The following is a 12,524-nucleotide window of genomic DNA, read 5'->3' on the forward strand; positions in this document are numbered from 1 at the left end:
TATGATTATATATGTATTTGTATCTTGCCCACATGTCCACATGTATGTGTGTGCACCACATGTGTGCCTGGTGTCCATGGGAGCCAGAAGAGAGCATCTGATCCCCTGGTACTAGAGTTACTAATGTTTGTGGACTGCCATATTGGTTCTAGAAACCAGAAAGCAGCTCTTAATCACTGAGCCATCTCTCCTGCTCATGTAAAAAAAAAACTAAAATATCTTCCTTACCAACTTTTCATTGGCTTGTCCTATGACCAGAACAGTATTCTGCATGAGTCTACCAAGTCTTCAAGTCTGTGGGGACTTATTTCATGGCCTTTTGTGGGGTTGTTATTCATAAATGTTGTACAGTTTCAAATGCAGGAGAACTATGCACATTCTGAGTAATGGGCACTGAGATCGTCTACCTGCCCATGAATACTGTCTTCACACTTTTTCCTGCTTCCCTGACAAAGGACCCTAACAGAAGCAAGCTAAGGCAAGCAGGACTTGTACAGGGTAACAGATCCAGGTTACAGTCTGCCATGGTGAGAGGGCGTGGCAGCAGGAGCATGAGGTGGCTGGTCACATCCACAGTCAGGAAGCAGAGAGGTGGATGCTGGTGCTCAGCTTGCCTTCTCCTTTGAGCTCAGGCTGGGGAATGGTCCCGCCCACAGTGGGAGGGTCTTCTCACCTCAGTTAACCTAATCAAGATAACCCCTCACAGACTGTAACCTCACTAGTCTCTGACAGGTGTGCCTACAGGCTAACTAACATCCTACCTTTGAGCTCAGCCTAGAAAATGGTCCCGCCCACAGTGGGAGGGTCTTCTCACCTCAGTTAACCTAATCAAGATAACCTCTCACAGACTGAAACCTCACTAGTCTCTGACAGGTGTGCCTACAGGCTAACTAACATCCTAGGTGACTGTAGCCTTTGTCAACTTGAGAATCAACACCAGCCATCCCACAGGCGCAACACATAGAGACATTCACAAAATAAAGTAAATTATTCTTTTCTCGTGTTTTAACACCTTGTATGTTGTTGTCAATCTTTTGTCTACTTGTTGTACACATAATTAAGAAGCTAGCCTTTCAGACCTGTGGTAAGTGCCTGGTTTGTGAGAAGTCCCAGGTTAAATCCTCCCCGTGAAATTAAGTATTTGTTCTGAAATCTTCCTTGACAAGGACAGACTTGTTAAGATCTCCCTAAACCTGCAGCGATCCTTGCGTTGTACATTCTGATAACGTTTATGGCTTTATCTTCCTGGTAGATTGGACCTTTGGTCCAGAGACTACCACATGCCCAATAAAGCTGTTAGCTGTACATCTTGCTTCCTCTGATGTTGATGCAGTCATCCATTCGCCCTTATGAGTGTTCAGTGTGTCTCTTTACTTTCTACTATTCTGGTCTCATGCGTGCCTGTTGTAAACATCACCAAACCGGTGTGAGGAGGGAGGTGAAGCTAATTTCATCGTCCCCTTAATAGCTGATCAAAACCATTTTCATTTATTTGATTTGTTTTCAAATAGCTTTTATCTTCTGCAAATTGAACCTTATACAATTTAAATCTTTCTCCTCTACCTGGGGGCCACCTCCGCAACAGACTCTTTTAACTTTTTGCTTTGAGACAAAGTCCCACTAAGTTATCCAAAGTGGCCTCAAACTCATTCTTTACCCCAGGCTGACCTTGAACCCAGGATCCCCCTGCCTCAGCTTCACAAGTAGCTGGGATGACAAGATGGAGCTCAGGCTCAGCACTGATGGCTCTTTTCTTCCTTTCTTATCTTTTATCTTATTTTTTAATTGTGTGATATTTGAGGGGTTGGCTTCATTGTCGCTATTCCTTTTGTTTGTTTCTCTGAGTTCTGGGAATCTAACTGAAGGCCTCATGTGCACACAGCAGGTGCTGTAGCACTGAGCTGTAACTCTGGACTCTCTTTTTATCTTTTAATTTTTTATTATTGATTTCTATTGAGCTCTACATTTTTCTCTGCTCCCCTCCCTACCTCTCTCCTCCTCCCTTCAGCCCTCCCCCAAGGCCCCCATACTCCCAGTTTACTCAGGAGATCTTGTCTTTTTCTACTTCCCATGTAGATTAGATATATGTATGTCTCTCTTAGGGTCCTCATTGTTGTCTAGGTTCTCTGGGATTGTGATTTGTGGGCTGGTTTTCTTTGTTTTATGTTTAAAAACCACTTATGAGTGAGTATATATGATAATTGTCCTTCTGTGTCTGGATTACCTCACTCAGAATAATGTTTTCTAGCTCCATCCATTTGCCTGCAAAATTCAAGATGTCATTATTTTTTCTGCTGTGTAGTACTCCATTGTGTAAATGTAGCACATTTTCCTTATCCATTCTTCGGTCAAGGGGCATTTAGGTTGTTTCCAGGTCCTGGCTATGACAAACAAAGCTGTTATGAACATAGTTGAACACATGTCCTTGTGGCACAATTGAGCATCCTTTGGATATATACCCAAAAGTGGTATTGCTGGGTCTGAGGAGGTTGTTTCCTAATTTTCTGAGAAATCGCTACACTGACATCCAAAGGAGCTGTACCAGCTTGCACTCCCACCAGCAATGCAGGAGTGTTCCCTTTTCCCCACAACCTCTCCAGCATAAGTTGTCATCAATGTTTTTGATCTTGGCTATTCTTACAGATGCAAGATGGAATTTCAGAGTTGTTTTGATTTGCATTTCTCTGATGACTAAGGATTTTACCTTTTACTTTGAGACAAGATCTCACCAAGTTGCTCAAGCTGGTCTTGGATTTTCTAACCCCCTGCCTTGACCTCCTAAGTGCCTGGAACAGCAGTCCCAATGCCCATTACCACCAGAACTGTCCTTTCTGTCTTCTTTCTTCTGGTGTGGGGGTGACACAATGCTTGTGTGTAGTTTGTGTTTTGTTTTTGTTTTGTTTTGAACATGATCTCACTGTATAACCCTAGGTGGCCTATAGCTTGTTATGTAGACGAGGCTGGCCTTGAATTCACAGAGATTCCCCTGCCACGGCCTTCTGGGTGCTGCAGAGAAAGTCATGCACAACTATATCCTGTTTACTTACATTTTAAAATTATTTGCCCATTAGCCTGCCTTAAAAATCAATCTTTTCACTCTATTCTAACTCTGACCTCTTAGAACCCTCCCCCAGCTCCTTATTTGCTCCCTGGCTCAGGGGTATTCCAAATGAAGCACACGTGTGTGAGGATGCACAGTGGTCTCTCTGGGTCAGAGTTCTGTCACTCAGAATGACCATCTCTAAATCCTCTGTTTACCTGGGGATTTCATACTTTTGTTTTTATTATTTCTATTTTTAGACTTTTTAATTTTATTCTATGTGTACAGATGTTTTGCCCGCATGCATATGTGTGCACCATTGTGTGTCTGGTGCCTGCAGAGGTTAGAACAGGGTGCTGGATCCCTGAGACTAGAGTGACAGATGGTTTTCAGCCACCAAGTGGGTGTTGGGAATCAAACCCGAGTCCTCTACAAGAGCAAGCGCTTCCAGTTCCCAAGCCATTCCTCAAGGCCCAATTTTGTTGTTCTTACTAACTGAAAATAGACCACATTTTCATTATCCATTCCTCAGCTGACAGACATTTAAATTGGTTCCAGTTTCTGGCTATTGTGAACAGAGCAACAGGGGGCATGGATGAGCAAGGGTCCCTGTAGTGAGACACAGAGTCCTCTGGATGCATGCCTAGGAGAACGGCCACACTGGCTTGCACTGTGGTTGGACCAGTTTGCACCCCACCCCCCACTGCCAGAGGACACACATCCACTTTCCCCATGTTTACCTCAGAATTTATTAACATTTATTTGGGGGAAGATGATTTTGTTTGGTTGGTTTGTTTGTCTGTTGTTTGTTATCTTCGCCATTCTGACTGGGAAAAGATGAAATCTCAAAGCAGTTTTGATTTGTGTTTCCCTTTTGGCTAAGAAGGACGAACATTTTTTAAAGTATTCCTGAGCCATTTGCATTTCATCTCTTGAGAGACCTCTGTTTAGTTCTAGGCCCGTTTTTAAATTGGGTTGTTTTCATGGTTTTAAGTGTGTGAGTCCTTCGTGTATTCTAGATGCTGACCCTCTGTCAGAGGTAAAGGTGGAGTTTTCCCACATTCTGCAAGCTTGCTCTCCACTTGAATGATGGTGTCCCTTGCTATGCAGAAACTTCCTAGTGTCATGAGGTCTCATTTATTAATTGTTGGTTTTAATACTTATCATATCCTATTCAGAATTTTTTTTCCTGTGCCAAGGAGTTCAGCTATATTCCTGATTTCTCCTCTATCAGATTCAGGGTCCTTGATCCATTTGGAGTTCAACTGGACCCAGTTTCATTCTTCCACATGTAGCTAAAGGTTGGAGGGGAATAATGGATCAGAAAGGGTTAAATTGGGTGGTGAATTGGAGGCCAGGGTAGAGGAGGAAATACAGAGAGGGATAAATAGCACTAAAGACCTTTCTAAAAATTTATATAAAAACCTACTACCACAGAAGATATATATATATATATATATATATATATATAGAGAGAGAGAGAGAGAGAGAGAGCGCTAAAATAAAATTAGCCTATAATGGTGCAGCAATGAACCTACTAGAAAACACAAGTTAACAAATAAAATGACCAGGGCTAGGAAGGAGTTAAGTTTTTTGGAGTTGTTGACTAGCGAGGTTCAATAAACCCCCAAACATTTCAGACTATTGCCAATGTGCTGTGGGACCATGGTCTGTACCCTGTCACTTGTATTTTAATAAAATGCTGATTGGCCAATAGCCAGGCAGGAAGTAGAGGCAGGGTGAGGAGAACAGGAGAATTCTTGGAAGAGGAAAGATGCAGTCTGCAGTCATCACCCAAACACAGAGGAAGCAAGATGAGAATGCCTCGCTGATGAAAGGTACCAAGCCATGTGGCTAACATGGACAAGAATAATGGGATGATATTAGATATAAGAATTAATTAGTAAGAAGCCTGAGCTAATAGGCAAACCAATTTATGATTAATGTAGACCTCTGTGTATTTCTTTGGGACTGAATGACTGCAAGACCAGGCAGGACAGAAACCTTGGTCAACACCAATGCTCTCGGTTACCCTCCAGAAATTGATGGTAAGACCCTGTTAATGAAGGCACCATATGCTTGAGTCATAAGAACATGAATGTATCAAACTAGTTCTGACCTGGAAGCTTCATCTTAACTGGCTAGCTCTCATCATGCTATAAGGAGCAGTGCAAGACCCCAGGGGAGAAAAGCAATCACCAATTTTATCCAGCCATGAACCTTGTAAACTACAAATGGCGTGCCAATGTAGAGCAACTACATCCACATAAAAACTGAGAGAGCTTGGGAAAGCATTCCAGACACAAAAGAACAGAGTTAAGCACAGCTTCTTGGTAGCTGCATTTTTTTTCAGATAGACTCTATGTTTGTTGGTGGCAAGCAGAGGCATGGCTCCTTTAAGAGAAATCTTCCTACTCAGTGTTAGCTGCAAAAATCTTACATGGCTTCTTTAAGATTCAGCTTCCTGGTTTGTGCTGGCAGAACAAACTCTGGCTCTTTTGGGAGGTCCTGTACTTAAACGGATCTGTAAGCAGCATGTTACAAATTGCTTAATGGTAACATAGACCTGCTGTGTCCCTCCCTGGAGTTGGGGTGGTGTGCAAGGCTCACAGAGGTGGTGAACACGCCTCTGCCATGTTGGATGGGGTGGAGAAACTGACAGGGTCATGGAGCTGGTCCTAGCCATGCCCACTTAGCATTAAAAAAAATAAAATAAAAAGGTGCTCCTGGTCAGAAAATGATTACAAATACACAATAAAGACAGATTCAGACAAAAATAAACCTCTAAATGGGTCACAGTATGTTTTAAAATGTACAAAGGCTTGGGAGAGCGAGGAAAAGAGTATAGACAGTTATAAAAGGAAGTAAATAGTTTTAAAGAGACAGTAAAAGTAATATAAAAGAGTACAGGCAGTCATAGATTAAAGGAATAAAGAAAAATAAGCCACATAAAGATGGAAAATATACAGAGTCTGGATTATGTATATTATTGTATTTTCTTTGAATTTTTTGACTGTGAAGGAGCTAAGTACAGAGAGACATTTCATTGTATGGACTGCTAAGCTAAACTAACATAAATATTTTAAAGGTATCTTGACTTTAAAATTTGAGTCCTAGGATATATTACTTTGGAAAAGAGGTTCTGCTTTTGTTTCCACAGAATATGAAAACCTATAAATTCCTTCCAGACTAATGTGGTTTGATGGAATAAGACCCCCCTGAAAGGTCTCCATGAACCCTAAGAATACTTTGCCTAACAATCAGCAGGGAGTAGTCTCAAAAACTACTCCCAAATTCCCAAAATGATTGTTTATAAATGTTTGTTTTCATTTAAAGAGAGATATGATATAGAAATGAATACTTTACATTGGTATGGCTCTTGGACTATTGATAAAAATTTAAGGTCAATTTTGTTACACTGTGTATATGTCCTCTTGTTTAAGATATTGTGTTTGTGCAGCTCATTTAAAATATAATATATAGTTAAGAAATACAGATTAATAGATGGTCATCTATAATAATCAAACTTATAGTCATGTTGGTCAGGTTTTCTAGATATACAGAAATATATTTCAGATGGATAGGTATTCTTCAACTCTTTAAAGACCTATATAATATGGCATTTAAAATGTTTTAAGATCTTAGGCTTTTCTCAATAATGAGACATATCTGCTTCTGGTAGCACCAATTACTTCGGAGAGGTTGATGGGCATTGAAGAAACTTGTTATGAAATTTGCCTTCAATGTGACAAGGTTAGGCATTTGGGTAAGAAACTGTTCTTGCCTGGACTGCTTGATAGTATTTGTATGAACTGGATAGGCAAGATCCACAGAAAAGTGACTGCTGAACTTTCCAAAAGATAGGATGATCCTTCAGGGTTCCTGCTTCACAGAAGAAACTGCCAGACATTCTGCAGAACACAGAAGAAAGCAACTGATGCACTTTGCCATTATAACGCAGAATAGATCTTCAAATTTCCTGCTTCATGGAAAAGTCTGCTGGACAATATGGGCCTGTAGGCTGAAAATGGATGCCCCAACATTACAGAACTTTGGGTGACTGACCAGGCAGCAAAATGTCTCTGTCAATTCTAGAACTTTGGAAGTTACTTACAGTGTACTTCCTGTTTACTTAGGTAATATTATATCTTTCTGGGGTCTTTGATGGAGTTGAAGAATAGACAGTTATAATTATAGTTTTCCTTAGTTATGATAAAAGATAAATTAGATATAAACTTTAGACTCAAAAAGCAGGATAGATGGTAGAGTATTTTCCTTAATTTGCCAAATAAATTATTTCAATATTGTCACTATAATTCTTGCTTGATAGCTGTTTTGTGTATGTAATTTTACTCTCTTAAAGTTTAAAACTTTCTTTTTTAATTGGACAGAAAAGGGGAGATGATGTAGGATATCCTTCTGTGTAAGTGTTGCTTTTATTTGTTGATGAATAAAGGTTTTAGGGCCAATGGTTTACCAGTAAAGACAGGCAGAAAATCAGAACAGAGATAGAGAGAGAGTAGGTGGAGTTAAGGAGACACTTTGTAGCTGTTGAAAGAGACAGATGCCCCAAAAACATTCCTGTAAGTCATAGCATCATGGCAATACACTGATTAATAGGAATGGGTTGATTTAAGATGTAAGAATTAACCAATAAGAAGCCTGCACTAATAGGCCAAGCAGTTTTGTAATTAATATAGTTTCTATGTGGTTATTCGGGTCTGAGCAGTTGGGAAATGAGTGAGCAGTCTCTGCCTACACAGACCTTCCCTCTAGTTAAGTTTCTTTAATCATGAATTTCTTTGACTGACTAGAGCAGCAATTCTCAGCCTGTGGGCTACAACCCCTTTGGGAATGAATGACCCTTTTACATGGGTTGCAGATCAGATTTTCTGTATATCAGATATTTACATCACGATTCATAATAGCAGCAAAATTACAGTTGTGAAGTAGCAATGAAAATAAGTTTATGGTTGGGGTCACCACAGCATGAAGAACTGTATTAAAGGGTTGCAAAATAAAGAAGGTTGAGAACCACAGGTCTGGTGTAAGAGGGTCTTCTTTCTATGTGTTGCTTTCATTGGTCAAATAAAGAAACTGCCTTGGCCTTTTGATAGGACAGCAGCTTAGATAGGCAGAGTAGACAGAACTGAATTCTGGGAGGAAGTAGACAGTGTGGCAGACGCCATGGCTCTCCTCTCTGAGACAGACACTGGTTAGACTCATGCCGGTAAGCCACAGTCAAGTGGCAATACAGATTATTAAAAATGGGTTAGATCAATATGTGAGAGTTAGCAATAAGGGGCTGGAGATAATGGACCTGGCAGTGTTTAATAAATACAATTTGTGTGCAGTTATTTTGGGGGTTAAGCTAGCCGGGCCGGGAACACCGCTGCTCCTTTTACTACACAGGTCTAGGGGCAAGGGGCTAGGTTCTTGTCGTTTGGCCCCTATCCTTAGGAAGATTGTTTTAGTGGGCATGCAAGTCTGTGAAGATGATCTGCTTATCCCTCCTGTTTTCAGAGTTCTACAGATTCAAGTACTGATTTCTTTTCATTAACCTTGCTTGGTGCTCACTGCAGCAGTGGCTTCATGCCCTTTGCCATTGGGGGAATTTATCAGACTTTTCCCTCACCTGTTGCTCATCTGCTTTCCCTCCTTCCCTTCTGAGAGGCATCACCTGGTCCTTCTTCGTGTCTATCCTATGTCTTTCATCCCTCTTTGTTTACTTTTCTGTCCTACTGCTTCTTTTCTGACCTTAAGGTCATTCCTTTGTACCAATCTGCCATTGTAATGATCTCCTTTCAACAGCGTCTAATCTGCTGTAGCATGCAGTTACATTTATACTTTTATTTATTCAAGATCATTGGTTGCTTTTCATACCTTCTTAGTGGTTTTTATAGCCTTGTGTTGCTTGTTCAGTTTTCAAATTCTCATACCTTATTTCATTAGCATTTCATACATATCTTTATGTGTTCTGCGATAAAGAATTCCAGTAGCCGGTGTTCTTTGGATATGAGCCTTTTGTTTCTGCTAACCTTTGCTCCATATAAGATGTTGACCTGTGTCTTTGGTGATCTTTAATTACAAATTCATATTTCTTGCTTTTCTTAGAAAATCTTGGACTCTGAAATGATGACGCTTTCCTAAGAGGCTATTTATGTTTGCTTCTTCCAGGAGCCAAGAGACATCAGGACCCTAAGACTAGTCTGGCCCCATACCCCACCATCAGCACATGGGCAAGGCCAACATCTCCATTTACCCCCAGAAAGGTTTCCACTGGTCCCATTTCAGTATTCTTTGGGGTCTAGAGTGTTCAGACGATTCCCTGTTCTTGAGATTATGTCTCACTGTGTACTGTGGAATCCCTCTGACTATTCAAATCACTTTTGCAGAGGTAGAACGCCAACCCACTCTTCTTAGCACTCTAAGAGAACAAATTACAGGTGCCTGTGTGCAAGCCTATGGGAGAGCAAGAGGCCATTGCTACCCTCCAGCTGGGACACAGTAGAGTAGAGTTAGAGCGGTGTCTGGTAAGATACCCAGAGGGGTGGGTGGGCTCCCAGACACAAAGCAGCTGTTTATTATTATTATTATTATTATTATTATTATTATTATTATTATTATTATTATTTGCTGCTGCTGCCCTTACATAGAACAAAATGTATGGCTAACCAGGGGCTGTAGTTTCTTTTCTACCTTCATCTGTTAGAGCAGCAGAAACCAAAGCACCATTTTCATGTGTGATGGTCCACGCCTCTCATCCTGGTACCTGGGGATCTGAAACAGAGTTCAGATAGAGTTCGAAGCCACCCTCAGCAACTCACTAAGATCTTCTTTCAAAAATATGTGCACATCATGTTTGCATTTGATGGTCTCTGGTGTGGCCGGAGGTGGATATGTGTAGCTATTCTCATACATCTCCAGTAGAGAAGAAATTAAAACAGCATTCTTAGAGGCCAATGTGGCCACACTCACTAATGGTCATTGCACACATAGCTTCTTTGTGAGAGGGACAATAACGACATAGGCAAACTTCACACCAAGAAACACTGGAAAGGCTATCCAGTGTGTTGTTCTTCATAAAAGGAAAAAAAAGCAAGAGTCGGGGGTAGGAATGGCCCACAGTCTAACAGCCATCAACAGAGGAACAGTTCATTAAATCACGGTTCATCCAGATGTTACAATTTTGCCTTTTCCACGCAGAGATAAGTCTAAAATGAAAGGCTGTCTCTGATAATTTAAGTATAAAAAGCAAAGGGTAGAACGATGTGTATGAAAAGATTGCATGCATAAAAATATTTTAATAGCCAAATAAAAAACACATGCATATATATAGGCAAGGATGGGGCAGAGAGGCTGTTTCCTGAGAGAATGGATGAGAAACCGTGAATGTGATTCACTGTGTGCGAAGCCACCAGGGCTTCAGGGAAAGGAACAACGTATGCGACTCACTTCAAACCTATTTCATAGCTTTGGAAAAATTCCTCAGCAAAGCACATATTGCTTTTGTTTGGAGAGTTCAGTCCATTTTTACTGGGTTCTTCCTGATGAGGGTTCCTGTTTCCCTCAGTTACTCCATACCCCAGTTCTGCTGCTTCATTGCCTCAGATTCCCACACACACACTACAGACCGAAAACGAATATACATTAGTCCCTCTAGCCAAAAATAAATTTTAAAAATTAAAATAAAAAATAAACTTCTGCAAAGATATCTAAAATTTATTATTAGATTAAGACAGGAGATTTCAGGATGACCCGTTCTTTAAAATTTTATATGTGTATGAAAAAGAAAACACTAGAAAGACTTATTCACTCCATCACAGCAAATGGCGTGCTTTCCAAGAGCGCCACGGCAGAAACAGGACTCAGAGATGGCCTGACACCCTCATGACAAGCTCTAGGAGAAGCAAGCTCATGTTCTAGTTTTTTTGTTGTTGTTGTTGTTGTTGTTTTTCTGTATTTTCTGATTGCCCCTGATATGGAGCATAAAATAGCTTGAGTGAAAATAACAAGCCACAGAACACTATGTCTCTTTCGTGTGCCTCTGCTCTGGCCTGGCTCCTCCATCTCCCAGAACACAGCAGCCCTCACCTATGCACACGAGGCACAAGACCAGCCAGTTTTCCAATCTGGCCTAAGTAAACGCCCTGTGTGTCATCTGCAGTCCCAGTTTCCAGAGCGCTTTCTCTTCATGTCTGCTCTTTCTTGACTGCCTCAGCTCCCTCCAGAGCTCTCAGCCTAAGGATGATGTCCCCAGCTGCTTGCCCACACTCTGTTCTCACCTGGGATGTCTTGGGGTGAGAACTGGTCCCAGCCTGTACCTCCTCAAATAGTACATCCCCAAAACAGAACTTGTCCCCAGTTAATTTGAGGAAAAGCACCCCATGTTCCCTGACTAACGACCCACATGCACACCACACCCTTGCTCAGGTTGTTTTCCTATCTGCTGCCTCTGCCTCTCTGTTCTTTGATGGCCTGGACCCCGACAGAGATACCACGTCATCCTTAACACAAGCAACAGGGGCCTTAGAGCCTTGGCCTCCAACCACCTGTGGCTGTAGACCATCAAGCCAATGTGATATTTTCTGATCATTGTGGTCCTAAAATTGAATTAACATTTCTCTTCCAATCATAGAACTCATTTTCACTTAACTTATTTTTAAAAATAATCTATCGATCTCCACCTTCACTTCGTCCTAACACCACCGCAGGCTGAATGTGGCAATTATTGAATAGAGTCAAAATAGACAAGAAAGTAATCAAATGTACTATGTCCATTCTGGTTCCCTGGAGGCATAGGCGTGTGCACATGCACACACACCCACATACACACACATGCACGCACACCATGAGCATAATGTCCTCTAGAAGACATTTGAGCTTCCTCTATAGTAGTTGCTCTGCCCAGAAACACTCCAGAGCCTGGGCTCCCAGCAGCCCCTCATCGCTGTACCTTCCCCATGACAACGTCCAGAACTAATTACATTCTCTTCCATTCCTATGCTCTTCACACCTTCCTGTCACCTTCACAAGTCTGCCCAGAGAGCCCATTACCTGGTCCTCCATCTGTCGAGCTGTTTCCATTTATGTAAGACCCTAAAGGAACAGGCAGTCTCCAAATCCAGACCTGTAGAACCCATTCTCTACCTCCCTTTGGTGAACTGGACATGTACCAGACAGAAGGCTCCAAGAGAATGGTCTACCACTTGACTGGGCTCCCTAAACCCTGCCAGACACATGTCCACAACTTTGTAGACATACACGCACATGTACAACAGGAACCGAATCAATGCCAAGTCAAGACCATGGGCAGCAAGCATAAGTGAAAAGAGGCTTTGGTTCCCAGTGGCCTAGATTTGAGTTGGGGCCTTTCCGTTGACATTTCAATGAGAAAAGTCAGATATCATCAGGCTCTTCTTTCTGAGCTGTAAAATGATAGCAGATGGAGTCCATAAGTAGACCTGGGCCGTGCAGGGTAGAG

This window comes from Chionomys nivalis, chromosome 9 (genome assembly GCF_950005125.1).
Source record: "Chionomys nivalis chromosome 9, mChiNiv1.1, whole genome shotgun sequence".
NCBI classification, from domain to species: domain Eukaryota; kingdom Metazoa; phylum Chordata; class Mammalia; order Rodentia; family Cricetidae; genus Chionomys; species Chionomys nivalis.